Source organism: Monodon monoceros, unplaced genomic scaffold (assembly GCF_005190385.1).
Source record: "Monodon monoceros isolate NGI ecotype Baffin Bay Population unplaced genomic scaffold, NGI_Narwhal_1 Super_Scaffold_21, whole genome shotgun sequence".
Classification (NCBI taxonomy): domain Eukaryota; kingdom Metazoa; phylum Chordata; class Mammalia; order Artiodactyla; family Monodontidae; genus Monodon; species Monodon monoceros.
Genome location: NW_021703778.1, coordinates 55,123,985 through 55,131,288, shown reverse-complemented (window position 1 = coordinate 55,131,288; position 7,304 = coordinate 55,123,985). Strand labels below are relative to the sequence as shown.

General features: G+C 36.0%; 1 protein-coding gene across 1 annotated transcript in view; it reads left to right on the top strand.

Annotated features, from left to right (window-relative positions):
* Positions 1-7,304, top strand: part of LOC114903827 (leucine-rich repeat-containing protein 37A-like) — a 39,400-nt gene that overhangs the window by 1,894 nt on the left and 30,202 nt on the right.

The window sequence follows — 7,304 nt, the reverse complement described above, 5'->3', positions numbered from 1 at the left end:
GATTGTTGGTTGCCAGGGGCTGGTAGTGGGAGGAGGATGGATTGACTACAAAGGGACATGAGGGGTCTTTTGGGAATGCAGAAGTTTTCTTTACCTCAAATGTGGTGGTGGCTACAGAAGTGTACATTTGTCAAAACACATCACACTGTATATTTAAAAATAGTGAATTTTGTGAAATGAAAATTATACATAAACCTGACTTAAGAAAATAATAAAACAAACCTAAAAAAACAATTGAATGAAAATAAATGTCAGAAAAATCAACTTGCAGTTTTTCCAATTCAAGGGTCATCATGAGGATGCCCTCAATTGTTGTAAGAGACACTTGTGTTGTTCCCATGTCTCTGAAGGAGAAGCCCAAACATGCATGATATAAAACCCAAAGACAAAAATTCTAAACTTAAGAAGATACTTAACATGTGATTACTTCAATTCTGGCTTCTGACTTGCCATAGATGATAATTCTAAAGAACTCTTACTGAAGAAATTTAAATTTGCATCATCAAATGAATGACCATGGTGCTGAACAGCAAAATCATTTTTTATTATCCGAACTTCTCATTTTCAATTGCATCTACCTCTTTGGTCACTCATTTAAAAAAAATAATGTACCCCTTATTCCTTTTTGCTTTCTGGGATAAATAATATTCCTACACGCATCTACATCTTCCATAACTATATGTGTTCTTCAACACTGTCCTCATTCTCTGCTGGCTGTCTTACCCGTATATATTCTTTCTTAATCCTTTTGTTTGCCAATAACTCTTATTTTCAATAACCCAGTTAAAATCTAAATTATGACTTTTTAGGCAAAATACTCAATCTCTGACGAAAGTAAAAAAGAGCAGAAATTATATTTTGAGCCATGGAAGTGTTGCAATACTTACAAATATTTTAATGCTGGCAATTTAAAAAGATAAGAATCTTCAACTGTTGTCAAAGGATTACAATTGAGAATTCTGAAAAATGGAATGGAATTAAAATTATCTGCATTTTCAATTACTGCCATGAAAGCTTATATTCATTTTTTTTTGGTATGGAACTTGAAGGTCAAAAAAAACCCATTTTCTCACTTTACCTATAAATCACCATTAGAATCTTTAAAACACTCTTTCATTGGGAACCACCCAGGTCTCTAAATGATAAAGTGGAGAAGAGAAACAAAGAAACAAAGAAAAAAATAGAAAAAAAGTGGCTAGCAAAGAAAAAACATGCCAAAGAACTTTTCAGGTTCAAAACCATCAAAGTGACTATGCTGGTAGGAAGCCCTCGCTCTGTAAAAAAGTACTATTTCTAGTGTCCTCCATAATTCAAGGTGTTCTTCTTTCATCTCTACAATTTTTTTTTAATTTAATGATTTAAACTACCCAGTTAAAGACAAAAATAGGGCTAATTCCTTGGTTCTGGAGCCTAAGAAGAAGAGATAAATCCAAGAGGAACTGGTGAAAGCCATACTCCCATCACATACTCCCATGTGTATACGTGTATCACAGCCTTTGTTACTGTGTATGTAATCACCTGTTTACTTGTCAGTTTCTTAGACTGTCAGCAACATGAGAGCAGGGATCACACTTTATTGTCATTATTATTCCTCTGCCTGACACAGTGCCTAATATTTACTAGGTATTTACTAAATGTTTGCCGAATAAATAAATAACATTTTGTTTATATATCAATAAAATAAACAAATTAATTTTGGGGAGCAAAATTTTATTCCAAAATGCTGGGATGGATTTCCTTCTTAGTACTTTCTTTCTTTTTTTTTTTCTTAATTCTTTAAAACAAATAAGGGGGAAAAAAAAACCCCAAAAGAAACAGGAAGAAAGAAAAGAATATCTGACTTTAGGTTAACTCTACTCAAGAATTATTAGCGTATTTTTCCAGAATATTAGAAAGATAACTATCAAAACTAATATCTTTTGGGTTGCCAGGCATCTGTGATCAGCATTTAACAGTTAATCCTCACAGTAACCTTATGTGATAGATATATTACCCCATTATACAAATGAGGAAACTGAGGCACAGAGAAGTTTCATAACTTGTCCTAAGTCATCAAGCTAGTAAGAAGCAGAGATGGAATTTGAACTCAGTTCTGACTCTATAGCCTGTGTTTAACCTGAATGAAAAAAAAGTGGGCGTGTTTTAAACATCTGTTACTTGAACCTTAATTTGGAGAGCACTAAATATAGAAATACCTTTTCAAACTTCATCTACCCATCTGGGAAAGCCTCTAAGAGAATTATATTTTCTCATTTTATTTTTTTATTTATTTCTCTTTTTACTTTTTCCTTAATCATCTCCCATGACAAATATTTAATTAGCCTATGGTCATTGAGACTTCAGAGATTTTAAAAAACATTGCAGGAAAATCAGTAAAAATGATGGAGGAAGGACATCTGATAATTCATCCCTCCACAGAAGCAACAATACCAATAACAACAACAACAAGAACAATAAAACTGGCAAAAATGGTCAGAATCAACTTCTTCTGAACTCTGGAAATTTAACCAACAGGTTGCTGCACATTGGGGAGCAATTTATTCAAGGAAAACAAATTAATTTCTGTAAGAACAATAAGATCTGTGTTGCTTGAACTTCTCCTTGACCTTTGATCTCCATGCCAGTAGTAGCCTTGAAAAACAGCCCACATCCCTGGTACCAGAAGGAGAAGCATGGACTGGGATGGCCTTCAAAGTCTCATTCCCAAAGAACTATCATTGTTTTACATGTCTTGTGGTCCCTGGAAGACCTCACTTGAAAGGCTTGCCTGTGACCTGACTGAGAAAAGCCGCTTCTCAGGTGGCATTCCTGGAAGACATTTTCAAGCAAATATTTTAACATGGCAGTTGCATGAGGCAATGGATAACAGTTTGGGGCAAAAAACAGCCCAACGAAAAAGCTTAAAAAGAAAAGCTGAGACATGAGATGTCCACAGAGACTCTTAAATGTTCCAATGTATTCCTGGGAAACTGGAAGACCACAAGATATATTCCTGGGAATGTAGGAAAATAACTGTTAGCATTAATAAATGAATTCAGGAAGGTTGTGGGATATAAGATCAATATTATATCTACACACCAGCAATGAGTAATCCAAAAATGAAATTAAGAAAGCAATTCCATGTTTAACAGCATCAAAAGACATAAAATACTTAGGGAAAACTTTAACCAAGTTAAGTGCAAGATTCACACTGAAAAGTACAAAACTGTTGAAAGAAATTGAAAAGGATCTAAATAAATATAAAGACATGCTGGATTCATGGACTGGAAGATAATCTTATTAAAATGTCACTACTTCCCAAATCGAACTATGGTTCCATTGCAATTCCTATCAAAATCCCAGCTGATATCTTTCCAGAAATTGCCAATAATTCCAAAATTCATATGGCAATTCAAGGAAACAGAATCACCAAAACAATGTTGGTAAAGAACAAAGTGGGGGACTCACACATCCTGGTTTCAATACTCAGTTCAAAGCTACTGCAATCACAGTGTGGTACTGGAATAAGAACAGACATGTATATCAGTGGAACAGAAATGACAGTATAGAAATAAACCCTCATATTTTTGGTCTATTGATTTTCAACAAGCGTACCAAAACAATTCAATGTGGAAAGAACAGTCTTTTCAAATGATACTGGGACAACTGTACATGCAGACACAAAATAATGAAGCTGGACTCCTACACTTCACACCATATATGAAAATTAACTCCAAATGGATCAAATATCCAAACGTAAGAGCTAAAGCTATAAACCTCTTAGAAGAAAACACAGGAGTAAATCTTTATGACCTTGCTTTAGACAACAGTTTCTTAGATATTATACCAGAAGCACAAAGAACCAAAGGAAAAATACATGAATGGGATTTTATAAAATTTATAAAGTTTGTGCTCCAAAGGACACTATCAAGCAAGTGAAAAAACATATAGAATGGGAGAAAATACTACAGGTGGGAAGAATAAGAGGCAGCTGGGAGAAGAAAAGCATAGTAGTTGCTAGGTGTGACAATCTCAAAATTTTGAACTATTACAAATAAAACAGCCACCCTGAATCACCCCAAAGGGCAGACCCAAGTCTTTTTGTTTTTAGTGTTTATGCCTTTCTAAATCTGAGAAGCTGCCAGGATTCTAGTACATAGCAAAAAGTGATGACAGCACCCTGAAGTGTGTCAGCTTTTGTGTGTACATAGCTATCTAAAGGAAACCAATGATAGTTGACTGGGGGAGCATTAGGGTTGCTCTGTGATGACAGCTCAATTTGCCTTCATAGTGTGGCCACACCTCCCTCACTGATATTCTCAACAATGGGGTAAATAATTTAATAGGGATAAGGCTTTGATTTTCCTCTTATTCTCTCTTAGTCCTTATGTTCTTGGTACAATATTGATGTACCACAGACAAGGCAGCATGTGAATGTTCTCTGTCTCGTTAAGTTATATAGCCATTGTACATTGTAGAGCCCTTCAGTTTCTAAAATCTAGGAGCTTGTATTGTTAGAACCAAAGAAGTGACTAAAAGAATTTTAAAAATAAGCCATCAATCTGCACCTGCATAGGTGAATGAAGGAGAAACACTTTAAAGTCAGAAAAAAAAAAGTATACTTAACATTTAGGGTTATCAACCACTGCTGGTTTTCCATAATATATTTCACTCCTGATTTTATCTGAAAAAGATATGATTACTACCAACATTCAAAAAGTGGTACTTTATTAATTAATAAGCTCTTGGCTCATTTTTGAAGTAGATTTCGGATTTAAAATAGACTACCACACTGCTAACTACTTCACCTGATATTTGTCAATAACATAGAGGCTTCATTCAAGAAACCTGCTGACTTATAATTACCTGAAACCCGGTGATGACTCAAGGTTTTGTGGGGCCTGAAGCTCATCTACGTTGAGAAATCCTATCTAATAAAAACATGTAAAGTTATGAAAACAAAAATCGCTAGGACCCTTCTCAAGACCTTGGAAGCGAGGTCCCTGAGGACCTGAGGAGCCCTGAACCCTGAGCTTCATTTAATTCATGATAAATCCACCTAAGCTGGGGCCCTTTTCCAAACTTATTTAATGCAGGAAAATTATAAACACCCCAGTAATATGTCATTATAGGTAGTAAAATGACTTAACTCAAGGGTGGTGTCTCCCTTGGTGGCTTGCGTTTGGAAAGAGATGCAATAAAGCTTATGTCTCACCATGGCAAATGTTTCCTGAATCAAATTAGCTTTGTCTATTAGAAAGACTTAGCCCAAAACAAAGACTTACTATACTGTGACAATCTTTTGAAAGTAACTGTGAACGAGTTTTAGGAGTACAGTACTAATTGATTTCCAACACCAGATGGTTCTAATTCTTTCACTAACTTTTTCTGTCATTTAAGAGGAACACAAATACAAAAGGAACGAGTTGGTGCCTCTTCCATTACAAATCTTTTCTAAACTACCACCCATTTTCTACTTCATCACCCACCTCCCTCACCTTGTTACCCTGCTGCATAGATGCTAGAATGGCTCTCATCTATGTTTTCCCATCAACATCCGTCTTTCTCCTTCCAGTATGAAAGCTTCTTGGGGACAAAGTCCCTGCCCTATGCATCTTTGTATCCCCAGTACTTTGTACAGTGCTGACACACAGTGGGCATGGCACTCAGTGAATGTTTTTGAATGAATTCATTAATTTTTAAACTGCGATTTCTTTCTTTCTTTATTTCCACAATATATTGTCCTGTGTTGCCTACATAACTATAGTGAAACTCTGATTCTTATAAGGAACATTTGCTGTTACTGGATGTTTAGGAAAGGTGGTGAGCTTAAGACGTTGTACTGACGCTACAAAAACCTCCTTGTGAAGGGACCTCATGAGCCTGGTGTGCAGGCAAAAGAACAACTGACCCTTGGTGCTCTCTCCCCAAGGTAGGCATCAGCAAACTAACAAGGGAAAGGAAGGAGGCCGCTAAAACTAGGCATCTGTAGGAATTGCTAATCCAGTTCCAGACACAGCCTCAGCACCTTCATTAACCCAAAATGTGTGAACTGTGTAAAACTGGATTTCTGACCCAAAAGACAGGTAAGAGAGTCTTTTCCAAAGCCAGGTGTAGAAGAGCTCTCTTTACCTTGAGTCTGAAATCACCTTCGGGCCATTGAACGTACCCACTATCATTTCATTGTGTCAAGAGAAATCACAGAATTTTTGAGCTGAAGGGGTGTGAAACCCACATTTCTTATTGAAGAGTAGTCAGCAAAGAAAGTATATTGAATTAGGCTACAGCAATGTATTTTCTTTATATTTTTCACACTACAGCTGAACACAAACAACGTCTTTCTCCATACCTCAAAGTTTCCTATTGGCCACAGAGAATTCACTTCAGAGATATATGCTTTTTGAAAAACAATGTTCTGGGTGGCTGGGGAGAGCCCTGTGGTGTGTGTTCAGGAATTCTTTCTGCTTTACCATTTAAAAGAGCTAATAATGTTGGGGAAGCACCCACACATTTTGCTCCCTGAAGAATTGGGTGCTAAACTTAGTTCTTTGCAGCTCTGTGTTGCATACATTTTATGCAGTTAGGAACTTTGCACATAAGCAGGAATCAAAGTTAAATTCAAAAGTGGAACTTCATGGGCCATTCGCATATTGGAGAGGCATCAGTGGGATTCCTTGACAATGCGACTTTGAGTGTTTTTGCTTGGTGCCTTTTATTGCCCATGCCAAAGATAAGTACTATGGAAAGCAGAGTGTTTCATACATATATGAGTTAAACAAGTCTCATGGCCTCTTTGTTCCTTAGTTTCCTCATTTGAAAAAAAAAAATGGCTCTCAAGACATAATTTCCTGAGTTCATACCGGGCTTACACCCAGCTAACCAATAACTGCATGATGTTTTTACACACAGTTTTTTACATTTATTCATCTTCTGTTTCACTTACTACTTGTGGAAAAACTGCATTCCATGCTGGGCCTGAAACGTTCCAAAGTTCAGTTCTGTAAGTAAATTGCAACCAAGATTTCTACAAAAAAAGACACAAGCAAAAGAAGAAGAAAAATATATATTCTTTCAGAACATTTATCCTTTGGCAATAATTCTAATTTATCTATGATGAAACATAACATCACTACTCCCTCCATACACTAAAGAAATCTCACTGTGGAAGATGTTATGATTTATACTTTCATGATTATATATGTGGTGCATTAGATACAAAATAGTAAATGCTCATTAAATACTTGTGTTAAGTGATCTTTATTTCTCTAGAAAGGCAGCACTATAGACATTTTTGGCTGGGTAATTCTTTGCTGTGGGAGGCTCTC